Source organism: Archocentrus centrarchus, chromosome 5 (assembly GCF_007364275.1).
Source record: "Archocentrus centrarchus isolate MPI-CPG fArcCen1 chromosome 5, fArcCen1, whole genome shotgun sequence".
NCBI classification, from domain to species: Eukaryota; Metazoa; Chordata; class Actinopteri; order Cichliformes; family Cichlidae; genus Archocentrus; species Archocentrus centrarchus.
In genome coordinates, this window is record NC_044350.1 from 18231269 (window position 1) to 18247291 (window position 16023).

General features: G+C 41.3%; 1 pseudogene; it reads right to left on the reverse strand.

The window, feature by feature from the left end:
• Positions 1–6594: 6594 nt before the first annotated feature.
• Positions 6595–15159, reverse strand: LOC115780635 (RNA-binding protein 15 pseudogene; annotated as a pseudogene).
• Between the last annotated feature and the right edge of the window lie 864 nt (positions 15160–16023).

Genomic DNA, 16023 nt, shown 5'->3' on the forward strand with positions numbered 1-16023 from the left:
GAGCATCTTCCAAACAAAGCTTTAGATGGTGGTGCCGTTCCAGTAACGTACTGTTAAGAAAATGACAAGAACTATCTCTTAATTGAATCAATGTCAGGCCTTTGCATATTTAAAAACTGCAGTTAAAATAGATTATGGGATTGAAATTCCAGTGATGAGTCTTAACATTAAAAAAAAAAAAAAAAAAACTCTCTAGAGAGACACAAAAATTGTATTTCTGTTAGACAACATCACAAATTGATTTTTAAAAAATGCAGCAGCTTCACCATGAAATGAAGAATATATGAGCTTGAAATATTGTTTGCATTTTTTTAAAAATGCTGACCATGTAGACATTAACCCCTAAGCAATGCTCAGTAAGCTACTGAAAGACATCACTGAGAGACAACTGCTCCTGAATAGGCTCCTGAATAGGCTACACAGCTTTTCTTGCACTCAGTATGACGGTGCTACAAAGGCGAGAAGTTCTGAATATGCTGAGTAGAATCACCTGCTTGAAAGAGCTAATTTTTATGCAAAGCTTGCAGAACTCACTCAGTTACTATTATTATGCAATATTTATGCTATATGTAACATTCCAGTTCGGTTGACCTTCACAGGAAAACAATGCAGTTAACAGTTACTCTTATGCAATTTTATCAGTTGACTTTATTTTTAGATACGAGTGTGATTTAATGTTTAAACAGTTGGGGTTTTTTGCAGTAATTTTGGCCTTATGACAAAATGCTTTTAAAAGCAGCTTTGATTAAATATTATATTCAGGTATACTTTACAGTCATTTACAAATCATTTAAATCTTTTTGCTTTTATTATAATTAAAAAGGAATTCTATTTTGTGCTAAATTCAGTTGACTTTAAGCCTCATAAAATATTATTCATATTGTGCCAGTCAAGTCATCTGAAGGCACTGCAGAAAAATGAAGAACAAGGGTTTAAAATGAATCAGACTAGTTATTCATATGCACACAGTAGGTACTGACATTTTACCGGTATAAGCATAATTATTGACAGTTACTAGGCAAATGTATTCTCATACAATAATGTCCAGGAAAAAGTGCTGCTGTTGAGATTTATTAATCTGCAGTAAATTTATTTAGTAAATATCATATTAATAGCATGAATACAGTTTCATTTAAAAACACTGCTCCACTGACCAAGCTTCAGGCATAATTACAGCACATTATCTGTGAATTCTGCAGAAAAAAAAAATCACAGTTTCTGGTTCATAAAATAAGCATTGCAATAAGCTAAAATTAAACACACATTCCAGAAGACCAGGTGTGCAGTTTTTGCTTCCTGGTGACCTCAGTTATCTGGTGCAGCACTTTCTAACCTGACTTGAATTTGGCTAAAAATAAATAAATGCCACCCGTTTATTATTGTATATATATGGCTGAGTTATGAAACTGTAACATGGCTGTCAGACTGCTTGATTTTAGAGGTTGGTTGCAGGTGGGATTACCAAAGATTACAGAATTATTACAGTAAAACTAAGTAGCATTTTGTGAATATGGATGGTTGGATGGATGGTTGGTTCTTAGAAGTTGGGAAGCGCTGGTCTTGATGGAAACCTTGAAAGTGATCGATAAAGCTAAAATATATTGAATAAATTCAGTTTTACACTGAGTTCCCAGGAGAGCAAGTTTAAATTCCAAAATGAAATCTTTTGTTACGACCCTGCGATAAAAAAACATGTTCAGTGTCAGTTTCAGACTGCAACACAAACGCGCGTGTAGTGCCATACTGAAGAGTTAATAGCAGCCGGAAAGCCCAGGGGGAAACAACTGTGAGCAAGTACCATCTACTGAATGCTTCTGGGCATTAGTGCCCAACCCTAAGCAAATCAGCCAATGCCAGCCACAAGCTAGAAATCTCATGAACACTGTCAGAAATAGGAGCTAGGGCTGCAGCCAACACTCGGGCCACTGAGGCTGCTTGACAGCAGAAATATAAATGTAGACGTAGCAGTTTTTCAGATGCCATAACTTTAAGTCCACCAAAACACTCTTAAAATGATTAGAAGCTCATATCTTATACTGTGCAGAAAGGAGTGTGAAAGAAAATCAATAAAGACCAAAAAATAAAGTCTCAAACAAATGCAGCTTTTATCTAATTAAATTTAGCGTTGGCAATAAAAAAAAAGTCACAAAAACAGGTTTTAAGTAATATTGCTGATATTATTATTACTATTATTATTATAAAATCCTGTAAAATGAAACTGATATTTTGCAATTTTAATAAAGAAATTCAGGCTGCTCATTTCAGGTCACATACACATACAGTAAAGCAACATAATGGTTAAACAATTACAGGATGATAGAAGTGGCATTATAGAGGGGATGTATTTTAATTTTGAAAGTACGGTCATATTTATGCACCTTTCGCTGTGCTTTTTCAATGTAACTTTGGTGTAATCATGATTAAATGTGTCTGTGGGAGGTGAAGCTCTAAAGGTAGTCACAACATCATGAGTATCTAGCATGTCTATTAAATATTATAATGTAGCAACACAGCCTGAGGAACTGAAAGCTGCTCTGTCTTTCAAAGGAGGCACATAGCCACTGTGTCATAATGTTTTACATTATAATAACCAAAGACTGAGCTACAAGTGACAAATCATAACCTACATGTTCAGTGTTTACAGTCAGTATAATGTCAATGTGTTCAGGTCACCTGTTGTATTTTAATATATGCCAAATATCCCAAAATAACCACTTATTGCATTTTATCATTTGCTCTGTGTTATTTTGTTTATTACTGTACTGCTCATGTAGTTCATAAACATCAAAAATAAAGATAATATGAAAAGATGTGTGCTGTATATCCTGTGAGAAATGAGCTTTAAAGGCAGATTTTAATATCTTTGGACAAACCCAGAGCCAGTTGTGCAGGTTTGCATTGTGCTAAGCTAAGGAGCATGTAGCTGAAGCCTCATTTTTGAGCCTTTACTGCTATTATTAAACTAAGTGTAGTAGAGACATGACAGGAGATAATAAAGGGGAGAGAGCCGGACAATGACATGAACCAGAGCCCCCGAACCAGAAGCAGATTAGTTTTGTTCATCTTTACCACACAAGACCACTGGCTGTATGTGCAGGACTTAGAAAGAGCTTTAAAACTGTTCCTTAAAGTCCAGCTCTGACAACTCAGACTTGGCCTGATTGTTGTGTACTTTTAGGCAAAGATTAATTTTCACTTGGTGTGCTAGTTAATCAGCAGGAACTCATCGGGCTTCAGTTCCTAAATTACATTACTGTCTTATCCTTGTTCACTTGAGAGTGAAAGAGGAGACCACATGGATTGCCGGAGTTGGACGCTGGGAGTCGTTTTTATTGCACCTGTGCCTCAAACATGCTGTCTTCTGGCAACATCTGAAGTTGCTGGATTTTCACCCTTATTTGGGTTGTTGACCACAAGCTGTCCCCCGAGGAGAGTAAGCTCTCTGCACTGTATTTAATTTCCTCTGCCTGTCGCAGTCCAAGGCAGAAGTGTATTATAATAGCCTCTCACAACCTTGTTTTGTTTTATTTTTTCACATTCAGGTCTCAAATCTTAAAAAATTATGTTTTATTACTGTAAACTTGCAGTTTACAGTAATAAAAATTCATGTGGAGCATACTACATTTATTCATGTGACAGTCCGGGATATGTGTGAAGAGGCTGCACTGTGAAACCTCATAACTCATCTGTTGGACGAATGATTAAAGAGGTCTGCAGGGATATCCGTGCTCCCTGTATCAGTAGGCGGTTTCTCATATTACCATGTTTACCCACAATACATGCAACACCACCCAGGCGTGTGTGTGTGTGTGTGTGTGTGTGTGTGTGTGTGTGTGTGTGTGGTGACTAGACTTAAAGATCTGAAAAAAATGCAGGAAAAAACACATATCACTGAATTTGGAGTTGCAAAGTATTTAATTCATAAACCGCACAAAGGAGACAGGAAGGGGTTAAATGTAGCTGGTCTGTGCGATGATGTAAGTGTTTAAATGGGAAAGAGCTGCATGATGTGCCAAATTATTATTAGAACAAATGCAGCTGTCTGAAGAAAATATCAGATCACTGAACATCACACACACACAGATGGCATGACTGTGAGCCTGCTGACAATGAATGAATGGCGTCTTTGCTGGTGGTTTAAAGGCTGAATTCTAAGTAAGATGACTCATCCTCTCCTCAGGCTCCTCCCAGGAGAATCACATGAATGGTGAAGTGACTGAAGCTGCAGCTCAGTGAATCCACTGCCATCTACTGGCCAACAGGATTCATTCTCCACCCCCCCCCCCCCACCCCCCAACAAAATATTCTTTGAGTATCAGATTTAGTTTTGGGGCCTGATGGCATGGAGTTTGCCAGATTTGTGTAAATGATGCAATGCTGAAGTTTTATCCTGTGCACTGCAAGAACACACCGCAATTACCAAGGCATGTTCTATTATGTATGGTAACCCACAAAATAGTGCAGAGCCTACCATCCTCAACAATCATAGGCAGGGCACTCTAAAATGACTTTGTGGCAGGGTAAACATTCTCCTCTGAAGGCTGCTCTCTCTCTTGCAGCTGCCGGATTGAAGCACCGGAACTCATTAGTGACACATAAAGCCCGCAGCACGTTCAGTTTTTCACTTCAGTTTCACAAACATCAGGGAGCACACTCATAAACATCTTCTCCAGAATATGTCAGACCTCATAACTTAGCCTAAAAAGGAATAACATGGCGGGAGTGATTTATAAAAGTGCAAGAGAAATTATAAACTGCGAGCTCGATAATGTGAAGAACACATTGCAGTGGGGTGGTGTAACTTACCACAGTGCTCTACAGTTAGGTCCATAAGCATCTGGATGATGACACAATTTTTGGAGTTTTCACCTCTGTGCACCGCCACGCTGGATTTTAAATCAAGACGTGATTGAAGTGCAGACTTTCAGCTTTAATTCACGGGCTTTAATAAAAGTGCTGCATTAACTGTTCAGGAATTACAGCCATTTGTCTGCACAGGGCCCCAGTTTTTAAGAGGCTCAAAAGTAACTGGACAAAATAAAGTAATTTTAAATATAGGAATTATTTTTGATGCTTGGATGAAAATCCTTTGCAGTCACTGACTGCCTGAAGTCTAAAACCCATTGATGTCACCAAATGCTGTATTTTCTCCATTAAAGATGCTCTGCCGGGCCTTTACTTCTTGAGGGTCTCTCAACCTGAAAAGCTGCTCTGTTGAGTTGAGATTAGGTGACTGACTTGGCCAGTGAAAAATATCCCATTTCTTTTTCTTGAGAATTTCTTGGCTTGCTTTTGTGGTATGCTTTGGGTCGTTACCCATTTGCACTGCTTAGTTTCGCAGTATTTGTCTGAATCTGAGCAGAGAGTTTAGCCCTGTACACTTCACGATTCATCCTGCTGCTTCTAGCAGTTCTCACATCATCAGTAAACACTAGCAGCCATACATGTCCATGCCATAACATCTCCTCCACTGTGTATGACTGATGATGTATGATTTGGATCATGAGCTGTTTCTCTCTTTCTCCATACTTTTCGCTTCACATCATTCTCATACAGGCTGTTTTCATCTGATTTTTTTCCAGTACTGTGCAGATTCTTTTAGATTATTTTCTAAAGTCTAATCCGACCTTCGTGTTCTTGAGTATAACCGCTGGTTATCTCCTTTTTGTAAATCCTCTATTTCTATTCATGAAGGCATCTCTTGATTGTAGATGTTGACAATGATACTCCTACCTCCCTGAGTGTTATTTACTTGGTTAGATGTTGTGAAGTTGTTTTTCAGAACCAAGGAAATAATTCTGTCATCATCCACTTTAGTTGTCTTCTATTGTCTTTCTGGCTTTTTGATGTTGCTGAACTGATCAGCGCATCCATTCATTCATTTCTTAGAATATACTAAAAAAAATTACTTTACTAATCAAGCTGTTGCTTCAGTCTTCTTTGCTTGTCACTCAAACTCTTTGTTAAACCCCTTGAATTAAAGCTTAATTCATGCAGAGGCAAATTTACAAATAAAGTTTAAATTTCCAGAACCCTATGGGCCTAACTGTGAGCCACACCTTTTCTCAGGTAAGCTTCTTCACTGTTTAAGCAGTGAAAGTCTGACCTTTCCCAGACTACATCCTGTTTACTTTCTGTTTAACTTCTTATCTACTCTCTGTAAAAGTACTAAAGACCACTGTTACTGCCTTTATTTGACAAACTCACTGTTAGTTCTGCACGCGAAGATTAACCTGAACGTCTCCCGTTTGCATCAAAATGAGTGTTTGCAATCATTTGGTGTGTTAACAGCTTTTAAAAGATTAAATGCTACAAACAGGAGCCCTAATGTTACTGGCATCTTGAAATTCCAATAATCGATTCCTCACATGTCAAAGCTTATCACATTACTTGTGGGAAAATAATGGAATCTTCCCCCATACAGGCGACTTCCGTTTAACAGTGCTCCACCCAATGCTGCCCTCTGGAGGACTGACAGTGTAAAAGCGTCATCATTCAAAGACATCTGAGAAAGTTTCCAAATACATATTTTCACCAAGATGGGAATATTGGTCATGAAGAAAAGGGGAAAAAAAACCCACACAATATCAGTAGGAGTTTCAAGAACAGCTGCCTTTATTCAAGCCCAAAATTAATTGATGTTTACATTATTATGAGTAACAATAAAATACTAGTGGTGTCAACATGAAAAGTGTGATATTTTTAATCCAATTTAAATTTGTACTCACCAACCCAGTTTTCCACAGTTCTTTTACTTCCTTGAATATCCAGCAGCTTCTCAGTGCGTGTTTATAACACTTCATTCAGCCAAAAAGGTGCTTTCAGAGGGGGAATCAGTGAAGAGGTTCTCTTTCTTCTTTGCCTCTGCGTTGAGAGGATGACCTGAAATACTCAACATTTTAATTAGGAGCAGCTTCAAAACATGTTCAAAATGAGAAGAACTGGATTTTCACACAGAAGTCCTAAAACACAACGTCAAAAGTCTTCAGGTTTGTAACAATGCTTCTTGGAAATAAGTCTTATATTGTTGGAAAGCCTGTTTATTTCCCCTTAACTCTCCAAATCTTCTCTGTCAATGCCAAACAGCTTATTCTGCTACTGACTCTCTGTGTTGTTTATTGGATTGGATGAAATAAGACATATTGCCAATTTAACAATTTATTCATTTAATAAACAGAGGCCTCAGCAGCATGTGGAAGAACCACCTCTCCATCCTCTCCACTCCCAAATTTTAGAGGTAGTCTCTGATAAAGCTGCTCTGTGGGGGAGAGCATTGTCATCTTGGAGGATAGAGTTCAGTCCCAGAATGTGGAGATATGAATTCTCCACTGGTTGCAGAATCTCATCTCAATATCTCTCTGCATTGAGATTGCCTCCAATGATGACGAGCTGCACTGTCAGGACCTGGGACACCAGAAGCTCAAAACAAGAGTCAATAGCAGAATGAGCTGTTTGCCATTGGCAAAGAAGATTTGGCAAGTTTTTCATGGGCGCAATCCACATACTCAACTCTGCTGCTCAACCCACAAATGCATTTTCCTTACAAATGTGGCTCCATTTAAAGGGAAACAAACAGGCTTTCAAACGGTATAAGATTTATTGCCAAGAAGCATTGTTGTTACAACAAAGAAATAATCAACTAAACTCAACCTTCCTTATATTTTACTTTAGCTTTTAGTTCTTTTTAGTGTAGTTTAGTTGTTTGTTGCTGGTACTGCCATGTTGAGTTGCTGTAGACTATGACATTTATTAGTCTAACTTCTCTGGTGAATTTGTTTCAACATTTCAAGCATTTTACTCTAATAAATATAAATAAATTACATTTTACTTGATAAAGAAAAATGAGGGGCTGAACTGAGTCCAACAAAGTGGGTACATTATAGTTCTGTATTTTGTAATTTTATTTTTTGTACTTAATTTCATTTAGTCTGCACATTTTATTTTAAATGTTTCAGGTAGTTTGTGTTACCTTTATCATAAATACACTGGGGTGCTGGTCAGATGGACAGCTGGTTCACCGTCACTCATGTGAACATCCCAAACATGCCCCCACTGTCCCCTCATGCTGTGTTGACAGTTCTGACTGAGCTGACTGTTGCTTTTCCACACCTAATTTTATTTCATTATAACCACCAGCTGCAGCTGACCTGTTAAAAAGTGTTCACTGAACCTTGTAGATTAAAATAAGCGCAACTGTTTTCCCCCCGTATAAACTTAAATGTTCATATTTCAGTATTTACCCTGGAGGTTTCATATACTGTACATATTTCTGTTTCTTTACCTTTCACACTGCAGAAATCTGAGCAGCGAGCACCTCCCCTTATTTATTAAACAATCCTGTCAGGATGAACTTTTATACTGATTAAATTAGAAGTTAGCAAAGTTTGCCTGCCTCATGTACCACAGCTGGCAGTGCAGCATACAGTAAACTCCACTGACAGCTTTCCATCATAACTAGTAATAACTGAGGCTGTTCTGATAGAGAGGACCTATTTATCACTGGTTATACTGAAGTCTGTGCTGCCTATTGAAAATGTTCACATGGGTGGACATCCCCTCTCTCAATGCAGAAAAGATAACCACTGATTTTCAGGAAGTGAAATAACTTATCTCAATATCAGTTTAAAGCAGGCTGCACACTCCAGATCAACAAACTTGCAGCTTAGTATATTTAGAAATTAAAGAAATACCTGATTTAAAAAACTCTCTTCCAATTTTACGTTTGGCTAACTTTTCAATGTCTTTAAAAAAAAAAAAACACACACACTCATTTTACATCATCTTTCTGTGTTTGCAGTTAACATGCAACTCAGAGGCCCTCCAGCCTGCAGAGACACTGCTTTTGTTATTTAATAGACTCTTCTAACACCGCTAACTGGCATTCACCTGTGACGGCTGAAGGGAACAAAATGCAAGCACTTTGGTACGGTTCCTTAGTGCAGTCCTGAGGTGTGCGTTTTCTTGGCTGTTCCTATTTAATGTCATTTTACATCTCAGAGCTTTCCTCTGTACATATATTTGAGTTACCTTGCAGATTAAGATTTTACATAGTAAAACAAAAGTCAGTACTCTAATGTTGATTAAAGTACTGGAAGTTATAACACCATGGCTCGTTACCACACTCAAAGGGGCAGCACTTCATTTAAAGTACCTTTACTCTGCAGACTTCTTTGCTAAAATAGTTTTCTTGCAACACAATTTTCACAGTAATTCTACTACTGCATGCAATTTGGATCTCCTTCAGCTACTTACATAGCTCCCTCCCTTTGTTTGCTGGATTAAAGTAGTTTATGACTAAATTGTTATTGTAAAAACACGTAATTTGGTGAGACTCAAAAGGAAAGCTGTGCTAGTGAGAAAAGACAGATGCAAACCCTCACCAACAGATATTATATTAGCTTAACATTAATCTCTGGCTTTTTTTTTTTAAACAAAATCTGGATTAATTTTTTTTTTTTTTTTACTGCAGGTTAACTGTATTTTGGCAGTTTTGCCCCACATCACCACTTACCAGCTTTTACTCAAGGGACTGTGTACCTGTAGAGCTCTTTGACATTACAATACCAGTCATGTCATTATGGCCATCAGTATACATTACCTGAGGAATAGAAGCAGATGCAGCCAGAGAGAGAGATGTAAAGCCATTACATCTCACGGCCACCCCGGGACACCACAAGCCAGAGCCACGGCACTGTCTGCACACCAGGAGCTGAAGGGTAGCGATCCCCTTTTGTTTGAGGAGCAACCAGGAAACTATGAGCAGGAACAGCGCTGTGTCGAGGAGATTCATCCTGCAGCAGTTTCTGGCAGCAGGACTCTTGTGTCTTTGCTGTCAAATGCAGTTTGCCACATAATCTTTTTAAAAGTGCATAAAAATCATGAGATCAACATATACACTAAAGATTAGGATTCCCTGCTCAGGACCCAACAGGGCGATTTCTTGTCTTTGTTGTGCTTCCTTTCCAATTTTTGGCCGAAGTCGTCACACCGCCTCGACCGTCTCTCCGACAGGTCTGGCCCTAGCACAGAGATCTTCTTCTTTAAAACTCCAATGCAAGAACAATAAGCAACAACACAAACACTGCTCGTGCTGCAGACGCTGAATCAACACTCTGTATCAGTGTGCTGCTGGAGTCAGATGGAAAAGAAAACTCCCACTGAGAGACGAGCCCTGTTGCAAAATAACTTGGGGACGAGGAGGTTCTCAGTCACACCTCCGCACAGACAGAGGTGACTGAGGAACAAGCCACACATCTGAGGAGGCACACTACATTTGCCTTTCGCAGGCAGGATGAACAAGTATTCTAGCATGGCCAAATTTCAATCTGAATGAAGGTCACATGAAAAAGCTCTTCACACAGAGGTCACTGAACACATGTTGAGCATCACGAAAACACAGAACTGAGAGGCTTTCCCTCGATTCTCACACTTCCTCTCATTTCTGCCGGGAAGGCTCCTGCTGTCAAAGTGAAAGCCTTTTAGAGTTTGATAGACAATTCCAAGAACAGAAAAAGGTCACAAAAGTTGTCTTCCGAGGCACTCGTGTTTCCCACGAAAGAGTAAATTTATTAAGACAAGATCTATGAAGTGCATGTTGCACCTTGCGTGTTTTGCTGACAGGTATACTTCTTAGGCCCATGAGCACTGATGTTCTCCATTTCTCTCTCTCTCCAGATATCCTGAGTATACAGAACAAATCACTCTTTTTCCATTTGAAACACAGTACTCAAATCAAAGCATGAAAAACAATCATTAAGAGTCCTCTCTGAAGACGGCCGGTACGGCCTGCTGAGCGTCGCCTCCACTCCTCTGGTGTTTGTTTCTCAAAAGTCCACTGATCATACAGCAACATTTTCCATTCACAGACTCCCAATCAGGTAAAAAGAGGTGTGCATGACATGGAGCTTACTTTACCCCTGTTTTTTTAAAAAAAAAAAAAACACAATATGCTTTCTTTGGGGGTAGTAATCATAACCGGTGAGTTAAAACATGAGAAAAATAAAGTGTTTGATCAAACAATAACTGCTCAACCAACCTGCAGCTAATAAAAATACAACAGGGAAGGGAAGGACACAAAAAGCAATCCCGTGAACCTTCAAAATAAAAGCCCGATGACACAGACTAGCCTCATAAAATTATCTTTTGTTGAGACTGAGAGGAGTCAATTCACCTCAGTGGTAAAACATTAAAAGATAATGAGAAAAAACTAAATTTCAAACACACACACACAAAAAAAAGGGGGGGGGCATGTTTCTGCCCTTTTAATGGTCACAGATTAATAATAATAATAATAATTTTAAAAAAAAGATGAATTAGCAGTTGCAGCGGATACACCTCAGTAAGGAAAACACAGAGCTTGCTGCTTGTGTCCATCCCCCTAGATATGGGTGCTGTTGGTACAAGTGTTTAGTGAAAACACACAGGACAAACCTCCACTCAGCCATAAAGTCCTCCACGCCAAAACCTCCACTCAGTCAGAAAGTCACACAACTTTGAGATGTGACACATACACACACACCAAAAAAAACCCACTGATAATGTTGACTACACTTTAAACTCCTCATGCTCTCATGTGCTTTAACTTTACATATGAATACCCAGAAGGAGTAATGCAATTATTTGGTCTGTTGAACTGCTCTTTCCTCTAGAATGTGAAGCTTTAATATCATCTGGCCTGAACAGATCAAATTAAAAAAAAACTTGTTACACTGAAAGTTTGAATTTGGAAGTCTTCAAAAAGGTTTACTTGGTCACTGAAAAAGAAGGAAAAACAAATACAAACATCTGGAATAGGTCAATTACTGAGCAACGGATAAAGCTTCTGAGTAAACGGACTTCCTTAATCAAAAGAAAAATCACAGTGTACATCAGTTTGATTTCATTCACAAAGAATTTGGATAAAACAAAGGCTAAATGCTCTCTTCTGGATCTGGATTTGTTGTAATCAGGAGTTGCACGAAAGGACATAAAGGACCTGTTCTTTTTAAATGATAAGGCAACATACAGTACTGATTCATAGACCTGCAGCTCTCTCTGGATTCATTTTACAATAGTACCCTTCAGGTAATGTGCATTTAATCTAATATCTAAATAATAGAAGGCAACATTTTACCTGATTTATCAATCAAATTTATCAACTTATAAAAATGTACTTAATTGTTTGACTTTCCTTTCTATAAACTTTCAATAGGATGCAATACAAGGTTATAGAACTTAAAATCTGAACCCTGCCATTTCCTCCTATACTGCTTTAATACCACAACTTCTCCCTTTGTTTACATCTCACAGTTTTAACAGTTTTGAGTGTGACATGACACATACATAATTTGCACGTTTTCTTTCACGATGCTCCTTTGATAATAACCATAACCAAGTAGTCATCCTCTGATTTGGCAAAAGCTTTGGCAGAGGCATCCAAGAACTGCTGGGAGAACTCACAGGGGGGAAAAGCGTGCAGGACTCCTCCGTGATCCTTGTCACGGCTCCCCCCCACAGGGAGGCTGATGATACCTGCTGCCTCTTTCTGCTTCAGGTAGGACACCAGGTTTTTCAGTGGTCTCTCAGTGGAGTTGCTGGTGTCCTGGACTTCGCTGTCATCTGATTTCCAAGGCACAGCGAGGAGGATGGAGTACCCGCTGGAGCCAGCGGCTTTGATGCGACGGGAAACCTCATCCAGCTTTGGCTGGTCCAGGCGCAGGCGCTGGCTGATCTTCAACTGGGAAACCTGGCCCCCTGTAGAGCCTTCCACCAGCAGATTGGTCGCCACCTTCATGTCCCCTTCCAGCAGGTGCAGTGAGGTGGGAAAGCTGCTATTCTTCAGCAGGAGGACCCCCTGCCAGGCTTGACTGAGCTTCTGTTTGTCAGCAGCTGAATTAGGCTGCTGGCCTGATTTGGAGGAGTTTGAAGAAGAAGAAAGATGTTCTGAGTGGTCCTCCTTCTTCGCTGGGCTCTTAGCTGAGTCACTGGCTTTGTGTTTGTGGCCCTTCTCGGAGCCGGAGTGTGGCTCAGATGGGCTCTGTGTTTTCCTTTTCTTATCTACAAACCCAGCCTCCTGGCTGTTCTTCCGCTCTTTGACCGGGGAGGTTCTGGCAGAGCGAGACAAACGCTCAGGGTCACTGTAGCGTCCCCCATCTCGGCTGCTCCCTCCTGGGCTGCGGTCCAACGAGCTACCATGAGGCCGCAGACCAAAGTTATTGGTGTCAGGTGAGTGCTCCAGCCGCCAGCCATCTTCTAAAGGTCTCCTTTTGCGGGCCAAATCTCTGCTTTGCAACTCCCGCTCACGTTCTAATGACCAGCTCTCATGGGGACGCCTGTCCAGACGGTCTGCCGAATCAAAACTTCGCATCCTTTCATGGGCACCAAGGCTAGGCCATTCAGCAGAAGAGTAAAGATCCCTGTCTCTGAAGCGAGCAGGAAGTGGAGGGGACCGCTCTCTCGCTCTCACTGGATCAGAAAGGCGGTGTGAATAAGGCTCAGGGGCTAAATCATAGTGCGGCAGGGGGAGAGGAAGCTGTGTATACTGCTGCTGCTGCTGGTAACGATGCTCCGTGTCTGCAAAGTCCACTCTGAGTCTCCTGTCAGGGCCACCAAGAGGGAAGCCTCTCATGTGAGTATATGCAGCCTGAGCAGCATCCAGGCTCTCATACTGAATATAAGCCCACGCGTCACCTTTCCTGTAGTCTACAGTCCTGATGGTCCCAAAGCGGTCAAACTCTTTGGCAAGTGCAGGAAGTGGAGCCCAGGGCCCAAGGCCCCCCACCCACAGCCTGGTCGTGGGCGTAGGTTTACCATATCCTATTTTAATAGGGCTGTGGCCCAGGACTTTCCCTGCCATGGCCACTTTGGCCCGATGAGCCATGTCAAGGTTCTCAAACTTGATGAATCCATAGGTGTTGCTCTGGCCTCTAACTGTGCGCTTAATGTCCACCTCTGTAATCACTCCAAACCTGTCAAACGCCCTCCTCAGGTCATTCTCCGTCACACTGACGTCCAAATTGCCCAAAAACAACGTCCTGTTTGCCCTCTGCTGGTCCTCGGGGCTCAGCTGGTCCTCATCGCGAAAACATTCAGGAATGTACGGGGGTCTGTTTCTGGCTTCATACATGGCAAAATCTCTGTCTCTGTCCAGGTCTCTGAGGGGAGGTGGTGGCGGCGGAGGAGGAGGGGGCAGACGGCCCAGGGCCAGCTGCTGTAGCCGGAAGTCTCTATACCCCACACCCGTGGGGGACAGAGCTCTCTGAGCGTGGAGGGGTCTCTGTCCCGCGGGAAAACAGTCTTTAGAAACAGGGGAGCGGCTCCTCCGTCTGCTCAGGTATACTGTTTCTATTTTCAGTGGCCGGTCGTACAGCACCAGCTTCCCGCGGGCGTGTTTGGCCGCCCGGGCGTCATCGGGCCGCCTGAAGTTCACAAACGCCACCCTCTCATCGTTTACTCGGGCTATTTTAACACTCACGTCCCCAAACTTTCTAAACTCGTGAAACAGGCCGTCCTCTATCTCCTCGTCGTTCAGCTGGGAGCCGAGTTCACTGATTTTCAGAGTCTTGTACTCACTTCCTGGGTTTGACGGAGGCCGCGGGTCGCTGCGTGAACCCGGCCTGGATGTTTCAGCGACGAGGTCAGCGCCACCGTGCGGCTTGTTCCCTGGGACAACTCCGTAGTCGTAGCCGCTACTAGTCCGACTAGATGAACTGTGTCCGTCTGAATCTCTCGTGTCTCTTTTGTCGTTGTGTAAACTTCTCCTGGATGAAGAGCCGCTGTAAGCAGAGCCGTTACCCGTGTTGCCGCTAACCCCCGTCAGGGCTCCGCTCGTCTTGCTGCTCGGGTGGCTTCCTCCTCGGTCTCTGCCATCTTCAAGCACTCGGGGACGCTTCTTCGCCGGCGATCGCTCTTTCACCTTCATTTCTAAAAGTAGATATATTCAGTCTGGAAACACTGACCCGCTTTAATGAACTCTGCAACTGAAATCGAGCTGAACTTAAAGCGGTTCCCACTGCACTCTCAGGCAAGGAACGTAATCGCCATGTTGGGTTACTTGCGCTACTGTACGGGAAGTCCCGCCTCCTCCCCCGTAAAAGAAGTCGATTGGCTCGGGGACTTCTCAATCCATTAAAAAAAGGAAGCCAGCTTACCTATAATAAAAGAGGGTGCGGCTGAGGTCAAAGGACGGTCCTGCAAGCACAAATTTATTTTCATATGACATGTGGGACTGTGGTTGAAGGACTACAAGAACAGAAGAGGCCCAAAAAGCAAGGGAAGATTTGCCTTTTATGTCAGTCTGATCTTCGTGTTAAATTCAAATATGAAATAAAAATATAATACTTATTGTTTTTTGCTTTTTTTGGTTTTTTACAATTTGAAGTTTTAGTATAAAACAAAAGTGGTATTATTAGCTGTAAGGCCCCAGGTGCCCTTGAAGTAAGGGCATTGATGTATTGGGTAATACTGGATAAGAGAAAAGTGTGTGTGTGTGTGTGTGTGTGTGTGTGTGTGTGTGTGTGTGTGTGTGTGCGGGGGGGTGGGGGGGTGGGGTGGGGCTGACATAATATGTAAAGCAAGGATCAAACGAGCTATTTGCATTTGTGCGGTGCTGGGTCTGAAATAGCTCAGTTGGTGCAGCTGGTCAAAGCCTTTTTTGTTACAAGCTGAGTTTAAGTAACCCAAGAAATTTACCCTGCAGTGTCAGCTTATTAAAAGAAGAGAGTTGTGGAAATGTGAAGAGTCAGAGGTGGCAATTTGTACATAGAAGTTCATGCCTTAGCTGTGGGGTATCTTGCAGGAAAATCTGTAATAAAAATTTAAATGGGATGACACGGTTTTCAAATATGACTTGGTGGAAGTTTTTCTGCATACCTTACCATACCATACCATCTTTATTTATAAAGCACTTTAAAACAACCACAGCTGACACAAAGTGCTGTACATTAAAACACAAATAAATAACAATTTAATAATACCTTCACAAAGACATTGCCAAAGAAAGCCTACAGTATACTTTTCCCTCAGTAAGCACTTCGGAGTGAACAT